At 33.0% G+C, this 22,868-nt stretch overlaps 1 long non-coding RNA gene across 1 annotated transcript; it reads right to left on the reverse strand.

The window, feature by feature from the left end:
• Positions 1-15,585: 15,585 nt before the first annotated feature.
• Positions 15,586-16,598, reverse strand: LOC114718006 (uncharacterized). The gene is made up of 3 exons (XR_003737769.1): positions 16,017-16,598; positions 15,829-15,900; positions 15,586-15,665 (listed from the first exon to the last, which is right to left on the reverse strand). It is a non-coding gene; the product is annotated as an uncharacterized LOC114718006 (long non-coding RNA).
• Between the last annotated feature and the right edge of the window lie 6,270 nt (positions 16,599-22,868).

Raw genomic sequence — 22,868 nt, forward strand, 5'->3', positions numbered from 1 at the left:
AAATAAAATTTACAATACTTTTATCAAATGCATTTAGCAAGCGAGAACGCGTCTCAGTAAATTTTATTATTGAATAATTTAATGTAAAAGTCCACATATTAACAACATTTCTTTCATTATTTACAAAGCATGTTAATTATTTTGGCAACTAAAAACAACTTTTTCTAAATGTTAAATTTTAAAATTATTTAAATAAATAAATCAAACCTCTTCTTTAGATGATTTACCCTAGCTGTTTGTCAATTCATTATAATACATTAACTATGATTTACCCCAAAGTTATTAGAGAAAACTATACTAACTAGTCAACCATCATCAAACTAAAGTCTCACCAACTGAGGGTTGGATTTAGCAGAAGGGATTATTCCCTCGTAACATAACGAACTAGGGTTTGAATTCTTGCTAAAAATGACATCCACATTTAATGAAAATCAACATGTATAAAAAATGTGAGCTTTTAAAAACTCAAATATATTAAAATTGAGAAATCTGTATAGAGGTATTTGACGTCAATGGAATATTCTCAATTAAATAGACAGGGAAATTAAAATATGCAAGGGAACCGCCGCACATTTGCAAGTGAAGTTGCAAATAGTTGATGGTGAGGTTGTCCTGGCCGTGAGGGGGGGAATGAGTGTTGCCTTGTGAGGAGAGGAGAGAATTAAGGCGAGCAAGGAACTAGCGACCATGATTTGCCGAATAGATCAAACGGTGCAAAAGCATGAAGAGGAAATAGAGGAATTCGGTCTTTGGGTTTTTAGAACAACAGCAAGTTACATTGGGTTAAGACATTGTTTTTTTCCCTTTTAAATTCTTCTCTAACCCGATGATAGCTTTATGGTTACGGCAAAACAACTTTCATCGTTATTCTTTAGTGACCTGTGGCTCAAGTTTCACTTATAAGATCTTTAACCTCTACCTTTTCAAATTTATTATTATTATTTTTTTTAAAAAAAATCTCTTTAAACCTTCCAATCTTTTATTAGCTATCTCAAAAATTGAACCCCCTTCATGTGTTCATTACTTGTAAATAAGTGAGAAGTAAACAACGGAAAAAAGAAAATTACAAAAGAAAGAGAAGTTCCTTTTTTAGTTTTTTTAGTTTTCTCTTCAATTATATTTCTTTTGAACTATATTAATTATTTTCTTGCTTAAATTCCTTATTTTTACTGAGCAGTTTGATTTCTAAGCCTACACCGTACACACATTCAGTTTTATACTTGGGTCTAAAATTACTCAGGTTAAGTCAAGATTTATAATAGTTTTTCTGTGCGGTTTTGAAATCCCTGGAGGTTACTATAAAGACTGCACTCGTATCATTACTTACCAATTATAAACCCTATGGAGCTTTTAAGGTTGGATTAGGCTTGTTGAATGGGTTTTAGAGCCACTCATATAATAGTTTTTCTGCAGGCTTAATTTGCCACCTATCAACAGCCCATCTCTCACAAAGTTTCCCCTCCCCTTTTCGTTCCATTCCATGTTTGCACCACTCTTAAGTGATGACAATCCCCTCCCTTCTTTCTGTTTTCTACATCGTCCACATCCATTGAAAAACTAATAAAATTTTAAATGTTAATATATGACAAAATATGTGTAGAAATTTAAAGTAGATAAAAATAATTAGAGATTTAAAAAATTAATTTTTTAAATTATTTATAAATTCATAACATATATCTACTTTGTAATTTGGTAGAAAATGCTAGTAGTAATTTTAAAATAAATATTATTTATATAGGATTAATAATTATATATATTTTATACTTAAACATAAATAAGAAAAAGTTCCTAACATATACTGTTGTAGCATTAGTTCAAAGTTCATATTACTCAAAGCTAAATGTAATGTATTTATATTTTTTATTTTTTTTTAAAAAGCCACCTTAGATATAATTATCAATCTTATATAAAATAATACTATCTCGAGTTGAATTTAGTCATAAATATAAGATATTAATTTATTTTTTCATCATGTTTATTATTTTTTTTCCAAACTAATCCTATTTATCACACATATTAAGTTTAGGTCTTATAATTAGAATTGAAGGTAGTATATAATTATTAATCATAAATAAATTACTGTTATGAATATACATGTAAATGTCCATATCTCTCTCATTTTTTCCTAATATCTCACATTATCTCCATAAGCTCACAATTATCTTATATTATTATGTAATCTATAGATCCTATTAAAGTTGTAAAGTTGCTTCTATAAATAAATAGAGGCTATGTATCATGTATTTAATACTTTGCATGAAATGAAAAAACTCTTGTCTTCTCTTCTTTCTATTTCTCTACTGTTTCTTTAGTTTTATGTAGCAAGTTATATAATAAAAAGCTCTTGACTATAGTGAATAATGGCTTTAATATGCTTGCTTATGAAATTCTTGTTTACCATATAAAGGTACATGGATATGTATTACATTTCTTATTTTTATTATATTTTCATTTATTTAATGATTATGATCATCTCAATTTGATATCAATGACTTCATGTGTTCTATAAAGTACAATAATAAATTTACATTTTCTTATTATTTTTTGTTATACTCAATTATTCATATTTTACATTTTATTAATTTAAAGTTTAAATTCTTATTGTTTGTAATATTCAATTTGATATATGTTAATATTACTCCCTCCGGTTCTAAATATAAGACTCATATTATAATGTAAATTATACTATAAAATGAGTTTTATATTTAGGACGAGGGAATATAATTTTATCTTATTAAATAGGTTATTATTTATTTTTTTGAATTTTGGCAAAAAGCACACTTAAAGCGGGATTCTTTTACAACGAATTAGGGAGTGTTTGGCAACCTCCAAACCATGGTTTCAGAAGTACTTTTCCGCAAAACGAGACAAACTCCTCCACATATTTACTTCGTAAACCGTAAAAGCATTTCTGAAACCATGATTTGGTTTCTATCCAAACACCCCCTTATGCTCAAAAGCTCACCTTTTCGTAATTATAAGGATAATTACTTTGGAAAAAAAACTACAGTTAAAAACCTCATCACTCAAAATCTTTTATTTTATTTAATATTATCTACAAAATATAAATGATATAAAGATTTTGTGATGATCTTTTATCCTTATAATTAGATTTTAGAAAAAATATATAAAATAAATTAATTATCTTTTTATTCATTACAATGCATTTCTTTTCACAAACCCCTCAAAATTTCTATAGTTTATAAAGAGGATAATGTAATTATCTTTTCTTTTATTTATATGAGTATGTAATAATGAAAATCACATTGATTAAGACTCTACAAGAGTTAAAAATGTTAGATTCAACAAACACTTAAGTACTTACTTAAAAGCAAGAGGTTGTAAATTTAACCCTTTAGTAGTGTGTGAATTTTTTTCATTGGGTGAAATATGAAAATATAAGGCTCAAGAAGAGACTTATTATGGTTTATTATACCCATTGATAGCTAAAAGTAATATTACAATGTATGAGCTTCTCTTGTTGGGTGAAGATGAGGGTATAAGATTCTAGAAGAGTTGTATCATAATTTATTATCACCACTAATATACAACCACAAATTTATCAATGATTAAAAATAATATTATAATAAATACGAAGTTTATATCTATATTGTTTAGTATAACCAGTTAGATCATCTTGAATCATAATTGTAGAAAGATGAAGGCGTAAGCCCACTTAAAAGGTCCTAATCAGTTAGATTATTAGTTAGTGCTTTATTAATTAATTTATATATCAGTTAAATTAGAATAAATTAGATGAGATAAGATTTGTTTTTATCATGATTTAAATTTTGATTTCAAGATATTAGCTTTTTTAGGCTTTTTATCCTTTATTTTTACTCTATATATATATATATATCAAGAAAATGCATAAAATAAAGCTTTAAAGACGAGAATCAATTTTCATTCTTATCCTCTATTTTCTTTTGGCATAGCGCTAGGTTTAGTTGTATCGCATAAGACTATGATACCTCTATTGTGTGTTTGTCCCTCTCGTTTCTCCAAAAGCTCGGACAGGCCCTAGTAGCATGCGATCATCTCCATATGACTCTCTTCAGTGCGTGATTCTTTAGTGCGCACTATCTCAACACACGATTTCTCTCTGCAGCAATTCGGTTGTAGCACTTAAGTCCTCCCAACACACTTCAATTTGGTAAGTATGGTTTATACATAGCTAGTGCAAGCTAGACCCTAAAATAACAAGCTCCACGGTGAGAATTATCTCCCATGGTCCCAGTTAGTGCTCTTGTTTGTGAGAGTAGCGTCCCGTTAGGAATTCTTTTGACAAGTGGGGGGTTTTGCTACAGTATGTTCATCTACTGAAACAGAATAAAACTGAAATCCATTTAGGGGGCATGATCTGAGAGAGTTCTTCTGTTGAGAAAATGCCTTGGAATACTGATAATGGCAGGGGGCTCTCTATCAGTGAACATATATAGAGCATCTTGGGTACAAGTTGGGAAGTGAAGATCTAAAAAGAGAGACTATTTTAGACTCTATAGACCATTTGATAGTTAAGACCGGCCATAATATAGCTTGGGGATCCTGTTCAGCTCCAATGATTTGGATTTGGACTTTGAGTAGAGACTTTGGGAAGCAGTCTGATCAAAAAGCATAAAGTTGAAGTCTAGGGTAATTGGTCATAATGACACTATCGTTGCTCAGTGCAGTGAAAAGAATTTTGATAGGATTTATAAGAGTTGTCTAGTTTCTTCCATGAAGGGTACAAACAACATGTATTACGTAGATGCGTATATCCTTGTTCAAGGGTGACATATTGTTCAGATGTGGTTGGAGGAAGAACGCACTTGTTGAGATGAGAACTTTGAACAAGTTCTTTAACTGGGGAGAGGATCTACTAACAGGAAATTTGATAGATTGTTTTTCAACATAAAGGCTTAGCATGCCTAATTAGAGTTAGTAGGCTCAATTAGAGAAGCACATTCTTGCTTGGATATAGGCATCTTGTGGTATGGAGCACAGCGGAGGAAGAGGGGTCAAGAGAAAGAGATAAAGAAAGACACGAACAGGTTCAATTGAGATAGATTTACTCATGCTTCAAGAATTTTTTCTTACTCATTCTCTATACTGTTGAGATATATTGCTCTGATATACCATATGACTGAGTCTCCTTAAACATCTGAGACTCTGTCTAAAGATTTACAGGTCTTACTATGTTAGGGTCTAAACAAACAGCTCTCCAAGCCTTAAACAGACCATATTAGGACCTCCACCTCTAAAACTTCGAACTATATAGTTCTTTAGTCATGAAGGATTCTCACATATGGTTTGATTCTTTTTTATATATACACAAGATCTAGGATGGAAATAGGCCAGACCAGCTTTCAACCCTTAACAGGCTAGGCCTGTATTAAAGTCTGTTGGCCTAAGCTTGGCCTGTGGCCTGTTACTGGCCTTATATGTAGCCTGGCCTACGTAAAAGCCTGGCCTAACCTGAAACCTGTATTTTTTTAAAAAATTTTAAATATATTTAAATCAACTCAAAATTATAATAACTCAATCCAAATTATTTAGAATACAAACATAAAAATTATCTAAAATATTTAAGTGAAAAATATTTATTATTCAAATGGTAGTATATTATTTAGTTGTTCATGTTTCAAGTTATATTATTTAAGTGAAAAATATTTAATAACTTGAGGAGAAGATGTAGTTAAAATGGTAACATTACAAGAGATAAACAGAAATCAAATTCATAGAGGGGTGATTTCTATTGTCAGTTGTTGGTGATGCATATTAGAAAAGCTGAGTAGTTTTGTATAGGTAAATAAAAGTCAACAATGACAAACACAAAATCATCATCGGGCAGGTAGGATTTGAATGAATAATAAAGTGCATGTTACAGAAATCATCAGGTATATTGAAGAGTAATCCAAATATGATCTTATTCATGATAAAAATGTGGTATTAGGCATATTTACAATATTAATCAAAACACGGTATTATTCTAAAAAAGTTAATTATAAATTTACAATTATAATATTTAAAAAAAACATAACAAGTCTATGCTTCCTAACAAGCTTAACAGGCTTATTAAAAAGCCTGGGCCTGGCCTTTTAAGAGAAACAAGCCTTTCAAATGGCCTAAGCCTGCTTTAATTTGAAAATAGGACAGGCTAGGCCATAGGCCCCTAACAGGTTGCCTGGCTTATTTCCACTCCTAACAAGATCCTTATATAAGGAACTTGAATCTTAGTGCAAATAGACCAAGGTTTCAAAAAGAAAGAATTTTAGAGAGAAATTATAAAAGACATAATTTTATTCATAGAAGATATCTACAACTCTCGATGCCTCCTAAGAAGACTAGGCTTGTGACTAACTAGAAGACAAATTTGAATTATTACACCTAATAATGCAACCCTACTTCTATAAAAGTAGAGATTCCTAACAAAAAAGCAAAAAAGCTTACAAAGCTAAAATGACAACTAGACATAAAGTAACAATACACTACTTAAAGCAACCTAATATGATATAAAAGACGGGTTGTTGTTGCACCAGGGGCTGCCAGGTGCTAAAACATGGGCGTTTTGTATCCATTGAGCAAAGACGGGTTGTAATTATATAGCGGTATCTGAAAACATATCTTGGGGGCGCCCTAAAGCACTCATGGTATCATTATGAATATACAAACCAAAACTGTGAAAGCCTAAAAATATACATGGCCAGTTGAGATGTGATATGATTGCATCCCGATGCTTAAGGACACGACCTAATAGATCGTTGTACTCTTACCATAAAAATGGCTGCATGCACAGCAGCACCAATTATGAGAAATCCACCAATCCACATGTGATGTGTGAACAATGAAAGTTATGTACCATAGTCAGTAGCTAGATACAGATAAGGGGGCATAGAATACATATGGCGAGCTACAACGATGGTTAAAGAGCCTAAAAGAGCTAGGTTAATAGATAACTAAGCATGCCATGACGTTGTTAGGATCTCATATAAGCCTTTATGCCCCTAGCCTGTAAATAGACCTTTATAAGCCTCTGAAATATCTTTTATACCATGACCAATACCCCAGTTAGTTCTATACATGTGACCCGCTATCAGGAAAAGAATTGCAATAGCTAAATGACGGTGTGCAATATCGGTCGGCCATAGACCACCAGTTACTGGATCTAATCCTCTACGAAAAGTAAGAAATTCTGCGTATTGTGACTAATTCAAGGTGAAAAAGGGGGTTGCTCCCTCAGCAAAATTGGGATAAAGTTGAGCCAAAAATCTCAATTCAAGATAAATTCATGAGGAAGTGGGATCTCTTTAGGATCTACTCCAGCATTTAGAAATTGGTTAATCGGTAAAGATACATGTACTTGATGTCCTGCTTGAGAAAGAGACCCAAGTCCTAGTAGCCTCGCTAAATGGTGATTCAACATAGATTCTACATCTTGGAACCAAGCCAATTTTGGAGCAGCTTTGTGATAATGAAACCAACCACCAATTGCGGTACAATAGAGTTGTAATTCACTAGTTATTCCAGATGCTCGCCAAATCTGAAAAAACCCGAGGTTATTTGTATTCCTCGGAAACCCCCACCTACATCACCATTCAATATTTCTTGGCCCACTATTGGCCAAACCACCTGGGCGCTTGGTCCAATGTGAGTAGGATCGCTTAGCCATGCTTCATAATTGGAAAAACAAGCACCATAGAAATACATGCCACTCAGCCAAAGAAAGATGATGGAGAGTTGGCTGAAATGGGCACCAAATACTTTTCAGGAAATCTCCTCCAAATCACTAGTATGGCTATCGAAATCATGAGCATCAGCATGTAGGTTCTAGATCCAAGTAGTAGTATTAGGTCCCTTAGCTATATTGTTCTTGAGAAAAATGACCAGGTTTAGTCCATTCCCTGAAAGACGTTTTTATGGGATCCATATCTACCAAAATTTTTACTCCTGGTTCCAGCAAATGAATAATCATTGAGTCCTGCCAAACATAAAACATAATTAGTGAACTTATGAGAGATTTTTCTATTTAGTTTCTTTCTCTTCTATCTCCCACCTATCTATTCTATTTTCTTTAGTTATTCACTAGAACAATTATGATCTGGAAGTAAATCCGGGACAAGTGTTCGGATTTTTGATGACATAGCAGTGAGGAGCTCAATGGACCTTTTGAATCTTATAAAACCCTTTCTAGACTTTAAATTGAAGTGAAACAGTCTTTTTGTGCAACCTAGTGTATTCATATTTTAATTAGAAGTTCCTAGATAGAGCTACCTTAACAAATGTCTTAAATAGAAGATATTACTATGTACTCTGTTTCAAATCACGTGTACAGTCATTAGCATTACTAGGGTACATACCAATATTTATATTTCAATAGTGAAAAAAATTGAATTCTCTACTATATCTGCGTATCATTTATCCTTGCGAAATACCAGACGAAATAGAAATTCGTTGAATTTTTGTTCCTAGAGAAATGATCTGTTTTATATTTCAATAGCGCAAAATTCGTTGATTTGAGTTGACTGATGGGCACAACAAAAAATTAATTAGAAAATTTACTATAAAGTAAATAGAAAAAAAATAAATAGAAAAATATCTATAAATAGAAAAATAGAAATATATATAAATATATAAATAATACTAATAATAATAACTAATAATAAAAATAATACAATACTAATAATAAAATAAGAAACAGAGTGCTCTTATTCAAAACGCCCTGTGATCTTCAACCAATTTTACGCTTCAATATAATTACCAGGGGTAAGGGCTATAGCTTGTTTCCAATACTCAGTGGCTTGATCAAACCAAGCCTCCGCAATTTCTGAATCTCCTTGTTGAATGGCCTGTTCTTCGCGGTCAGAATAGGTGAGGAAATTCCCTTCCCTTAGAATCGTATTTGAGAGTTTCCTGCCTCATATGGTCCAATAGTCAATTCTTTTCGTGTCCTATTTTTTTATTAGATCTATTTAACAAAAAAAGAGGATAATTACATGAGTTTCAAACTTGAATTCGGATTAATAAAAAAAGGAATCCACATTATAGTTTTATCTTTTCTCCTACTTTCAGAAGAATAAAGCATCGGCATTTACACTCTCATTATAATTTCCTGCCTCATACGGCCCAACAGTCAATTCTTTTCGTGCCCTATTTTTTTTATTAGATCTATTTAACAAAAAAAAGAGGATAATTACATGAGTTTCAAACTTGAATTTGGATTAATAAAAAAAGGAATTCGCTTTATAGTTTTATCTTTTCTCCTACCTTCAGAAGAATAAAGCATCGGCATTTACACTCTCATTATCATTATATACTTTCTATATGATATATAAATTTCTATAGAATCTGTGAAAAAAACTTTGAAGACAAAAGAAAAGACTTACTATCTTTGAGATCTGATACTACACCGTTGCTCAAGACTTTAGGGGATCAACTCTATTACATAAGTGTATATTCCTAACTTTTCTATCATGATATAAGTAAGCAGTTCTTCTTGTATTGGCCCAAAACCTCGCTAATTGATCTTTACGGTGCTTTCTCTATCAATTAGATCTTTTATCCATAGAAAAGAAAGTATCTAGGCATATCTATTTCTTCATATTTCAACTCCTATGAAGTTTCTCTCTTTGCTACACCTGATAAACATCGTTGTTTTGGACGATATATATGTAGAAATCCTTTTTTTTCCTAGTATTTATTAGCGGATTAGCTCTTTCTGTTCTTTTTTCTTTCTATAGTGGATCACACGTAATGACAGATCGCGACCATATTATTAAAAGGTTGTGGTAATGACAGATAGCGGGATTAGCTCTTTTTTTTTTTTTTCCTATGATAGATCATTCTAGTGTCGGAAAATAATATTCCAAAGCTTTTGTATGTTCTCTGTGTGGATAAGGCCTATGTTAGTATATTAACTTCGATCATAGGTATCATCAATTTTCAATCGCATAGCTTCATAATAATTCCGCATAATTTCCTTCGGATTGGGCCGACATCCGTTATGGTCGTCATTCGGTTCAAAGAATCTCTGATCCAGAACCATACGTGAGATTTTCATCTCACACGGCTTTATGTGCATAATGATAAAAATACATGGAATAAAAAAGATTGCAGTATTCTCATTATGAACTGAGCAGGGCTAGTGTTTTTACAATAAATATTTATAGTAACTCCAACAATTTCTTTGTCCTCAACACTGCTTAATTTCCTGGAATTAGTCACTTTAACAGTCTTCGATGGTTATACGGGTATCCAAAATATGAACGAGATGGATGTTTGTTAGTCCCAATCCCGATAAGAAAGGAGGGGATATTCTTTTTTTAACAAAGTTTTCGTATTGTTGATTCCTAAACATAGTGCTTCTTCCCCCATGCTGCCCATTGGTATTAGTGGAGAGTTGACCTAACCCATACGTATAGTTAACCTTTTGCTTAATACTATAAATACAAAATTCAAGCATATGAGGATGCATTAATCGAGGATACACGACAGTACGAATTATTTTATTTCCACAAACTTCACCTTTAGCAAGCGTAGGTTTTTTTCTATTTTTTCTTTCTATCCGAAGAATGTGTCTTTCTCCTAAGTTTGAGAGCAAAAAAAAAAAAAAGGAAAAAAGAATCATATCGCACCATCTCTGTAATAGGTGAACGCCTCTTTTTCTCCTGAAGTTGTCGGAATTATTCGTAATAAGATATTGGCTACAATTGAAAAGGTCTTATCAATAAAATTTCCGTTTATCCGAGATCTAGGCATAAGTAGCAATCCATTCTAGAATTTAATTATCTCTTGCGAGAAAATAATCCCACAAACAAAGGAATTGTACAATACAGTACGAAATAACATAAAAAGGACTCGTTAAAAAAAATTGTTTATGAAGGTTTTTTTTTAAGGATCTAGCTGGTGCTTGTAGTACTGAAATCAGTATAGTCTTCTGAAAGATGTCTTAACTTGGTTAGGATTGTGAACTTATCTAATTTGGATCTTGAGATTCTCCTGCGAGAGCTGGAGGGGTGATAGCCTCTGTAAGACAAAGTTTCTTTGGAACTCTTGCAACGTTATTGTTGATGAATCTGCAACAAACTGTTGTGATAGCCCCTGTAGACTCTTCACCAGTATTTATTAAATGCAGTTAAAGTTTATCCTAATTTCTTCATTATTTGACTTTCATATTTAGGCCACAAAGCAGAAGTGTTCCAGAAATTTAAACGGTTGTTTGTATAAAGACTTTTCTGTCAGTGTCTCTTTCATAATGCCTAAAAAGTATGAAAAAATAGAAAAACTTTTATTATTTTGATGTTTGCACGTTCCACACATTATACTCATTAAGGACATTGTAGAGTTTTTCTCTTCAGTAGGATAAGAGTAAACATTTGAAAAAGGGTAACAAGGTGGGATTTTGGTTTCTGGAATCACAAAAGTAATGATAGTGGTAAGGCTGGGAAAGAGCCCAAAGATACCATAACAGTCCTTTAACAATAGAGATGGTGAGGTAAGGAGTATCTAGGTCAAAATTCTAGAGACAAGGATGGATTTGGGTGTTAACACAGAGTTCCTTTGGCAAGATTGTGAACATCAGTGAGTGTAGTTTTTCAGGTCGTGATGCTAGAGAAAAAATGGTGGCTATGAGGAGAATACTGAGGGCTTTTTTCTAAGTGTGAAAAATTAAACTTTGGGTGGTCTAAAAAGATAGTCAGCAAATGTGATGTGTATTTGGAACAAGTCTTTCCACCTAAGCAATTGTGTATTTGGAACAAGTCTTCTTTTTTGTTTCAAGCATGGAGGGAAATGATGTAAATTGATTTTCAAAAGGACTGAGATGAAAATTGATTTTTTCAATTCCCTTTTTTACGACTAGAATTTCCTTATAGGTGGCGTGGTAGTGCTTTCCTAGAATTTTTTCAATTCTTAGAATTGCATAAACTTTTTCAAGAACTATTGCACCCCAATAATGATCACCTAGAATTTTGAGTGGTGGTGGATGCTATGTTATCTCCTTAAACTGTTTTTATTGCAGCAGTTTGTTCCTTTCTATAAGGGATAGGGTTCCTTTTGCGGAGCTTAGATAGCTGGTTTGTAGTGTGTCTAGTTATATTATAGTCACGGACATAATTAACAATTCCTAAAAACTGTTAGATTTGCTTTTCTGACAAGCTGTCATTTGGGAATTTGAGTAATTCTTGTGCAATGTAGAGACCAAATTGATAAAATTCATTGTGGACTATATTGCTCCAAAAAATTTCAATTTATGGTTTAGCTATAAAGCTTTTTTTGGATGAAGGCATTATTCCATAGTGATCCAAAATGTCAGCAAATTAGGCAAGCATTTTGGAGAATGGGCTCAAAAATATTTTTAAAATAGGGAAGGAGCAACTTTCAGCCCAAATGATGACAGTCCATAGTACTGGGCATCAAGAATGCATGAAGCCCGCTATGCTCGCTGAGCCCGCCCGAGCCCGAAGAGCTGGGCAAAATTTCATGGGCAACCAAAAAAAAAGAGCCCGAAAAATTATATATATATTATTTTACATCTAATATTAATATATTACATTTCTTTACCTAAAAAAAATTATCTCCCTTCTTTACAATTTAATATTACATGTCTATTAGTTTTCCATTTTAGGGGATCTAATCTTCTAAAGAAACAGTAGTATCTTGTTTTTAACTTATTCTTCGTGAGCTTTTAATAACTTGTTTTTAACTTATTAATAACTTTTTTTTGTTAGAGAATGGAATTCATACATTACATATTTGTATAAATAAACAATTTTGAATATTTATGCAAGATAGAAAACAAGATTGGGGTAGGAGCATGGAAAGAAAATTGGGGTTTAATTATCTGAATTACATGTTTTTTTATTTAATTTATATTTAGTTATTTTGTATTAATTTTTTATGAACAAGTCATAGAAAGAAGTCTTTTAGTTGTATGGACTACTAACTGCATTGTATCACATAATAAGTATTTACATATTAAAAGTGGTTATATTAAATTATTATAAGATTATAAGATTTTTTATTTTTCTTTTTACAATTATTTTCACCCTATTTTTATATGGTCTATGTTATTCCTATTAGCCCATTGCTTCAGTTTTAATATCCTTTTGCAATCCTTTAAGTAACATTTAATTTTTGCCACTTGAATGGATAATCAAGTTTCTATTACATCGCCATCCCTGGCTTCCAATGGAATATCTCGATGTGCTTCAACCCCTCTTCAATTTTTTCAGATGTTTTATTCTTTTCTCAACTTTCTGGAGATTAATGCAAACTGTTTGAATTTCAAGACTTTAATTATAATCTTGAGAGTTGTTTTGTTCTAAATGGATTATGAATATTATTTATTTGGATATTTGCTAAGACTTGTTTTGAATTATTTCTGGATAATTTTAATGTGTGAAAATGTAAAATTATGAAATGTAATTTTCAGGTATGGATGAAATTTCTTTACATGTGATATTAGTAGGTCATCACCATTTGGGCAGCAAAGCCCGCCTTGCCCAGCCCGCCCATGCCCAGCCCAAAATGGTTAGGGCTTCTATGGGCAGGGCCGGACAGTAGGCTGCAAAATGCAGCCCGTTCATACTTCGGGCTGGGCATTGGGCTAGTCCTGCCCTGCCCAGCTCTGCCCATATACACCCCTAATGATTTCATGTTGCTAAGGTTATCTGTTCCCAGAGTAGAAAGGAGGAATTTGTCATCTTGTAGGCGAAAAAAAAAAAGGGGCTTGGCATGCCCAATTAGTAGGCTCAATTAATCCTTATAATAGCAGAAAAGAATATTCTTGCCTGCGCTTCTCTAGCATAACATTTATATAAATTCACAATCACAATCAATTCACACATTTTTAAAGTAGTAGGGAGCCTTAAAAATCATGCCTTATCAAAACTTTCAAACAAACCTCTCTAAGCAAACAACAAAATAATCACAATAAAGAAGCAATTACAATCAATTTACTCATTCTTTATAAGGGCAGGGGGGAGGGGGGAGGGGGAAAATTAAGCCCTATTCTTGAAGGTTCTAACGAATCTTTATTTTGTTTTTCCTTTTATTACCATATTGGATTGGCCCCTATTTAGAAATCTAATAAAATCCAAATTTTTACGAGCGAATATTTACTCTTTCATTATCTATTTCAAATGTGGAGTTAGCCTATGACTCCTCAGAACATGATTCCTCCAAATAAATGGATTGGTTTTTGGTTCCTTCTATCATCCCACCTAACGAATCATTAAGATTTGGTTTTAATAAAATCGTAGGCATTGAAACTTTCAAATAGAGCGCTATAAAGGAACAATCACAACAAACAAACAAACAATCTCAATCAAATCATTCTTGAAGGGGGAGGAAGCCCAAAATTAGAACCTATGAAGACATCCAAAGTTTCAAACGAAACTTGAGCAGGTAATCACAACAAACAAATGCAATAATTAAATAACAATCACATTCCAAAAATAGAAACAAAATATGTAGCACAAATAAAAACAGGGAACACAACCTTGTTTTGCTTGCTTATTATATAATTTATCAAACTTCTCAAGCAGAACTTCTCAAACAAACAACCACAAATTCCTCCCTCTCAAACTTCTTAAGCATAACTTCATCTATATAAATTCACAATCACAATCAATTCATACGATTTAAAGGAGTAAGAAGCCTTAAAAATCAGGCCCTATCAAAACTTTCAAACAAAACTTTCTGATCAAGCAACACAATAATCACAACAAACAAACAGTCACAATCAATTTTCTTGAAGGGTGAAGGGGAGGGAGGCCAAAAATTAAGCCCTATGAGAGTCCAAACTTTCAAATGGTTTTCAAAGGAACAATCACAAGAAACAAACAATTTCAATCAATTCACATTCTTGAAGGGGCAGGAAGCCCAAAATTAGGACCTAAAACCTAAACCCTAAACAACTACAGACGAGAAACAAGCAAGGAACACAACTTCAATTAAAAGAACACCCTTACTAGAACTTGATAGCAAGCAAAAGTAATTACAATAAACAACGAGAAAAATCTGACAACAATGACAATGCATATATAACTTGAAAAGAATACAGCTTTGAAGCGGGAGGAAATCTAGTTGTGGGAAAAATAACTTCAATTAAAAGAACACCCATTCATAAGGCATTAAAATGGAAAACAACAAAATTCTTCCCTTTCAATGACATCCAAACTTCCTCAAGTGGAACTTTATCCATGCAAATTCTCAATCACAATCAATTCACACAACCTCTTGTGTGAAGGCATCCAAACTTATTAAGTTTACTTCATAAAGTAGCAATCACAACCAATTCACACATCCTTAAAAGGGAGAAGCTTACCTGTCTTGTTGATTTTGCATTACCTTATGATGGAGAGAAGTTCTTCCCCTTCTCTCTCTTTCTCTTTACCTCTATAAAGTACCATATTGAAGAATTCACTATACAACTATAAAAATTACGTTTTGTACGTTTTGTCCCACATCAAAGGGTTACTTTGATTCTAGTCTATGAAAGGAATTGAAATTCAATAAACTAAAATACCATTGCTTTTTATAAGAGGGCCGATCAAAGGAGAGATCTTGTAGGGAAAAAAGTATAAAGATGGATTGAAGCTTACCTATTTTATTGATCTAGAGTCGCCACAAGATGAGAGAAGTTCTTCGCTTGACATCTTGATTCACCACATTAAAGAACTATACAACTATAAAAATAATGTTTTGTCCTATATCAAAGGGTTACTCTAGTTCAAGTCTATCAAAGGAATTGAAATTCAATAAACTATAGAATATATCATCGATTTGAACAAGAGAGCCAGTCGAAGGAGAGATTTTATAGGAAAAAAATATAGATGGATAGAGGCTTACCTTAGTCGGTTGATCCAGAGTTGCCAAAAGATGGAGAGAAGTTCTTCTCTTCCTCCCTCTTTCAAAGGGTTACTTTGATTCAAGTCCATTAAAGGAATTAGAATTCACTGAACAACTATAGAAAATACTAGCAATTTAAATTAACGAGCCAATTAGGAAAAAAAATGTCTATGCGCAGAGAAGCTTACCTATTTTGTTGATTTTAAGTCACCACAAAATGGAGAGAAGTTCTTCCTTTGTTCCACAACAAAAAATTCACTAAGCAATTGTAGAATATGTCGTCCACATGATTCAAATCCATCCAACACATGATTTTTTAAAAATACAAGCATATGACTTAAAACGGCTAGGCTAACTTCTATTCATCTTGCTACAAAGCAAGAGGCATATATCGCCATTATGAAGAATGTGAATATTACAAATCAGTATTGATCATATAAAGAAAATTAAAATTATACTTGAAATATGTAAATAAATCATACAATTATAATCATTCAAAAAATGTAAAAGTCTACTATTCATCTTGGTAACTCAAGATCTGTCTGTATTATCATACCTTTGCACGTTCCATATTGGCAATCACTATCTGTCCTACTAAACTGCCTTTAATTTCTAAAGCTGAAAGTTCACCAATAGACCATGTTGTTACGATTGCTCTTATATGAGTATTCATTAACTTGTATATGTTATCCTCCAATATTAAAATTTAATTTAACCTTGTATATTTTCCTTTTCCAATAAGGGGGCTAAGGCCAAATTAGTTTAGGACATTCTATCTAAATTAATCACGTCATAAAGAAATATCATTGCTAGAGTGGGTCATACGAAATGTCCCCACACCACAACAATCAATTACTTCTAGTCATGATGCCTACGCAATCTCCTTGAAATGCAACTAAACTACATTGCAAGAGACTTTAAAGTAGTTCAATAAGCTTATTTTCTCACCAAAATATCAAGGCTATCATAATTGACCTAACCTAAAATATTAAATGTATATTCACCCATGCATAAACAATGCATTCGACATTTCCACTTTCATCATGCAAGGGCACAACATTATTTGGTAAAAAGCAAATAGGCACATAACCTAACTTGATCTATTCAGATCTTCAACAGCCTCCATATGTTTTTGATACTTCGAGGAATAAGGTCTTACTAATATATATCACGTAACAAACAACTAAAAAGATAGACCTAACTTGATCCATTTAGATCTCCAACAGCCTCCATATTAGTTTTTGATACTTCGAGGAATAAGGTCCTACTATTTATATATGACGTAACAAACAACTAAAAAGATAGATAAGGAGGAAGGCAACATGTAATTAATCTTTTTTAGAAGGCTCACTTTCACTAAAGTATATTAATAATTACAATCAATTCGCGCATTGATAGAGGAGGGAACCATAAAATCCCTCCCCTGCGAAAGCATCTGAGCTTTCAAGCAAACCAGTAGCAAATACAGTAGTCTGGTAATGAACACAGTCCAACAAATTTATACTCCCTTGGAGGCATCCAGACTTTGGAGGGAGGATATCGTCCAATAAATCCCTCCCCGCTTGAGGGCATCCGAACTTCCAAGCAAATCACTACAAAATATAGTAGTCTGGTAATGAACACAGTCTAACAAATTCCTACTCTTTCGGGGGCATCCAGACTTTGGAGGGAGGACCATAAAATTCCTACCTAAACTTTCAATAAGTAATTACATAAACAAATAAAGTAGTCTGGTAACAAATACAATCCAAACATAGAAACCACAACGTGAAAACAAATGTGCCATGCAACAAACAACTAGAAACAAAGAATGAAGAGGAAGACAGCCAGGTAACTAGTCTAATTCAGAAAGTTCAATTCTACAAGGTGTATACTTAAATCAAATCACATATCGATGAGGGGGGACCAACAAATCCATCCCCCTTGAGGACACTAAAACTTTTAGGAAGAACACAAACAAAAGAGTAATCACAATAAACAAATAAAGCAATCTGGCAAAAATCACAATCCAGAAATAGCAGACACAACATGAAAATCATAAGTCACATAAAAAACAAATAAAAAACCACAACCTTAATGGGAAAGGCAACCACAAAACCCTTCCCCCTAAAGTCTTCAAGTTTCTCAAGTAGAACTTTATATAACAAACAAAAGTGTAATCATAAGTTATATAACAAACAAGTAAAAGAGCGCATCCTTGATGGGAAAGGCAACTACAAAACTCTTGCCCCTTAAAGTCAAAGCTTTCCAAGCATAACTTGGCAACCACAACATGAAACAAATGTGCTATGCAACAAACAAATAGAAACAAAGAATTAAGGGAAAGACAACAAGATAACTAGTCTAATTCAGAAAGTTCACTTTTACAGAATGTAAACTTAAATTAAAATCAAATCACATATCAACAAAGGGGGACTATAAACTCCGTCCCCCCTGAGGACGCTAAAACTTTTAGGAAGAACACAAACAAAAAGTGATCACAATAAACAAATAAAGCAATCTAGCAAAAATCACAATCCAGAAATAGCAGACACAACGTGAAAATCACAAGTCACATAAAAAAACAAGTAAAAAACCGCATCCTTGATGGGGAAGGCAACCACAAAACCCTTCCCCCTAAAGTCTTCAAGTTTCTCAAGTAGAACTTTATATAACAAACAAAAGAGTAATCATAAGTTATATAACAAACAAGTAAAAGAACGCATCCTTGATGGGAAAGGCAACTACAAAACTCTTGCCCCTTAAAGTCAAAGCTTTCCAAGCATAACTTGGCAACCACAACATGAAACAAATGTGCTATGCAACAAACAAATAGAAACAAAGAATTAAGGGAAAGACAACAAGATAACTAGTCTAATTCAGGAAGTTCATTTTTACAGAATGTAAACTTAAATTAAAATCAAATCACGTATCAACAAAGGGGGACCATAAACTCCGTCCCCCCTGAGGACGCTAAAACTTTTAGGAAGAACACAAACAAAAAAGTGATCACAATAAACAAATAAAGCAATCTGGCAAAAATCACAATCCAGAAATAGCAGACACAACGTGAAAATCACAAGTCACATAAAAAAACAAGTAAAAAACCGCATCCTTGATGGGGAAGGCAACCACAAAACCCTTCCCCCTAAAGTCATTCAAGTTTCTCAAGTAGAACTTGATAACAAACAAAAGTGTAATCGTAAGTTACATAACAAACAAGCAAAAAAGAACACATCCTTGATGGGAAAGGCAACTACAAAACTCTTGCCCCTTAAATTCAAACCTTTCTAAGTATAACTTGGCAACCACAACATGAAAACAAATGTGCTATGCAACAAACAACTACTCCAAAGAATGAAGAGGAAGACAGCCAGGTAGGAATTCAGAAAGTTCATTTCTACAAAGTATATACTTAAATCAAAATCAAATCACATATCAATGAAAGGGGACCAAAGAATCCCCTCCCCCTTAATTAAGGACCCCAAAATTTTCAGGAAGAACACAAGCAAAAGAGTGATCAAAGTGAACAAACAAAACAATCCAGGAAGCAGATTATTTGAAAGGAGTTATTGTGTTCTCTTAACAAAAGTAAAGCTAATTAAGGCAGCCAAAATTTGAACTATTGCCTATTCAATAGTTGTCGTTGCCTTTGTGCAAGACCCCAAAAAAAAAAAAAAAAAAAAAAAACTAGCTATGTTTTTCAGTGCATACCTTAAGTACCAGCTATTTGCCAACAACTACTTGCATCTTCAGTCTCATGCTAATGCTAGTTTAGTATCTAATAAAAAAGCATCAATCCTACTTTATCATTTGAATTCACATATGTTTGAATTCAACACCTATATATTGAAATGTTAAGTTTATAGCACATATAACTTGGCAATATAGCCCGTCTAAATACCAAGTCAAAGTCAAGCAAGGTTCACGGAGATAAAGGAAGAGCCATACCTGTGAAAATGGAGAAATTTATTCTTCAAGACTATGAATCCTAAAGGAGCAAGAGGCCTATAAAATACATGGCTCGAACCTTTAAAAAAAAAAAAAAAAAAGGAAATTAGGAGGCACTTTAATGAAAACATAGCCTGCTAATTAGAGAATTTAAAAGCACAAACAGCAAACCATGTTTTAAAAAGCATGAAATGAGCATTAAATGTTAAAGATGTTGGTAATATGGTTATAAGTTGTAGGAAGAGAAAGTTAGTGACTTATAAAGCAAGAATCATATGGGTTAAATATGAAGAAAGTATGAACATAGGCTAAGAATTTAAAGCTTAAAGCTTTTGTGAGTTTCAATTAAATTAAAGGGAAGATGAAAAACTCCTCCAAACTTGTGATGTAGAAGCTTGTGACGATGAGTTTGTCTAAACCAAAGTCATGAAGGCAAAATTAATGTTGAAGAGTTCTTACAACTCATATTTTCTATCAAACAAGGGGGGGAAAAATTCAAGAATGTATGGCATAGTGAGCTATTTATCCATGAACAAAAATTTACACTAAAGGTAATAATATGACTCCCAAGTGAATATATTTCTACAAAACATTGATAACACATAACTGAACAGTCCAAGATTAAAGAAGCAAACAATTCACTGAAGTCTAAAATGTTGCAAAGTAGACAAGAGGATGCTATAACACTAAAACTTTCATTACCATATTTTATGGCAAGACCCGGGTACTAACCAAGCCAATATTCCCTTAGGACAATTTCCTCCCAAATACAGATAGAATATGTGGCGAGATAAAAACAGGTGGATACTTCACTAATTCTCATCTCATTGAATAACTATAAGCCATTTCTCTTTGGGACAAAATTTGTGCTCTCCAGGTCATTCACAGAGAAGCCTTTGTGCAAGACAATCTCATACTGAGTTAATGCCAAGCAGATTATTAAGGCAAGCAGAAGATTTAGAGTGCAATAGAAAGTTGTACACTATTCAACATATATCTGTGGAGAGATACAATCAGAATAATTATACAGTGGTCAGATATTGTGGCTATTTCTGTCACAAGGAGAATGCACACATTTAATGTATATCTCCTAATGATTAATCAAATGTTATTTGTTTAGAAAATGTTCCATTTACTATCAACACCACTAGCCCAGATACATTAGTTTTCCTTTTTCAAGTCTTGAAAATACTGATTTAAAACTAAGGGCAAAAGAGGCATTGGCATAATGTCATCCAAAGGTAATACACAACTATACAGCACGAGAAACTCAAATCACTAAAAAGACATAAATTGCAATTTATAACAGATAATACAATAACTGACCCACAATTGGGGTTCGACCTCACTGCATTCAGGGATCAATATTGGCAATTTGGGGTTCAATGTCTTTAGCTCCCTTTTCATCTTTTCCATAAACATCCTGGGAAAACAATGAGGGCTCGTATCAAATTTGGATACATAATAGGTGTATTTACGCTTAATCACTAAGCACGTCAGATATGTATGGTTAGAGAAGCAACGAAAATTTATCAAAAGACAGTATATTATAATAAGTATGAAGTGGTTGGGCTTGTGGGTGGTGTCTGGCATATCAGAAACCGAAGCTCCTTCAGGAACTTTGAAAGATTTCCTCTCTACGCCATTGCTAACCTGGAGGCTCAAACCTGAGAAATTAGACCGACGGAAGAGAATAAAAAGCCCAGACCCAGAAGAGAGCTCATTATCAGAAATCAGTATTCAGGCGAAGATTAAACAACATACACCACAGTGGTGACTGGGGGCAGCTATGCTCCTCTATACTGTGATAATTGGAACGACGAAGAGATTACTGAAATGAAAATTGGAAGAAGAGAAATAGAGTAAAAGGTATAGACCAAGCTCACGTCGTTAAGTTTCTGTCCGTCTCTCAAACGATCGCCACCTTTCTACCTCTTCAAATCTCTCGACACAGACCTGTGAAAAGGTCGGGTCCGGAGACACATTGTCTCCTCATTTCCCCGATGGTTCTCTTCGTCTCCATTCGGGATGCGACGGCCATTTTATGAAGCTTCAGTTAACAGTGTCAGCCCTCCTCTTGTCGCTTCACTCTGCTCGCTCTTCTCCATCTCGCTGCGACAGAGAGGGTAGGGGAAAGGAAAAAGAAGGAAGGGAAATTTCTCAGTAGGTGAGGAGCCGGAAATTATTGTAAAAGTAGCCGTTGTGGAGCGCTTCAACGGAAGGGAGAGATCTTTCTCAATGCATGTTCCACATTCGACCGTTGAGGTGTAACGAATCATTCTCGTGAGGTATAAGGATAAAGAAACATCAAAGATACTCAGAACCGGAAAAAAAAAAAAAAGAAAGAAAGAAAAGACGGTTGAGTTATCGACTTATCGTCTCCTCTGTCCGTCCGGAAAACTAAAATCCTCTCACTGAACGTATTTGAAAATTGAAATAGCACATGGGAAAAAAAAAGTATATTAAATGGTTTTTTAAATAAATAATACCAATTCTAGTTTTTAATACAAAAGTTCGTTCGATTTTTATTTTGATTTTAAATATAAGACTTGAATTTATTTTATCTCTCATATTTATCTATTTTTTTTCAAGATAATCCTTATAATAATAGTGATTCTAACTAATACATTTAATTGGTAAGGATATTTTAGGAAAACAACACCTATTTATTACAAATAACTAACTTAACTAATTTTCTTAATTTAAATTAGTTAACTAGCTCTTATATTAAGGATTGAAAGTAGTAAGTAATATTAAGGGGGCGTTTGAATGGAAATAAAACTATGATTTTAAAAGTGTTTTTACGGTGTATAAAATAAATATGTGAAAACGTTTATCTCAATTTACAAAAGAGTGTTATAATCCAACGCCTCCTAAATGTTAACGCACGTGAGGATTGTATAGAATAAATCATTAAAAAAAAAAACTAAAGAAAGGTGGTGAGGGGTGGCAAATAAAAAAAAAATTAATGACAGTCGGATAATGATGCTTTATTTATTCAAGTAATACTTTTTTTTAATATTATTTCAATTCAGAGAATAGTTATACATAATAGCATTAATGCAGCAACTTTTTCTCCCTATTACTCTTTAGTATAAAACTTATTTGTA

The sequence above is a fragment of the Neltuma alba genome, unplaced genomic scaffold, assembly GCF_004799145.2.
Source record: "Neltuma alba isolate B1F8T4 unplaced genomic scaffold, ASM479914v2 tig00011790_pilon, whole genome shotgun sequence".
Lineage (NCBI taxonomy): Eukaryota > Viridiplantae > Streptophyta > Magnoliopsida > Fabales > Fabaceae > Neltuma > Neltuma alba.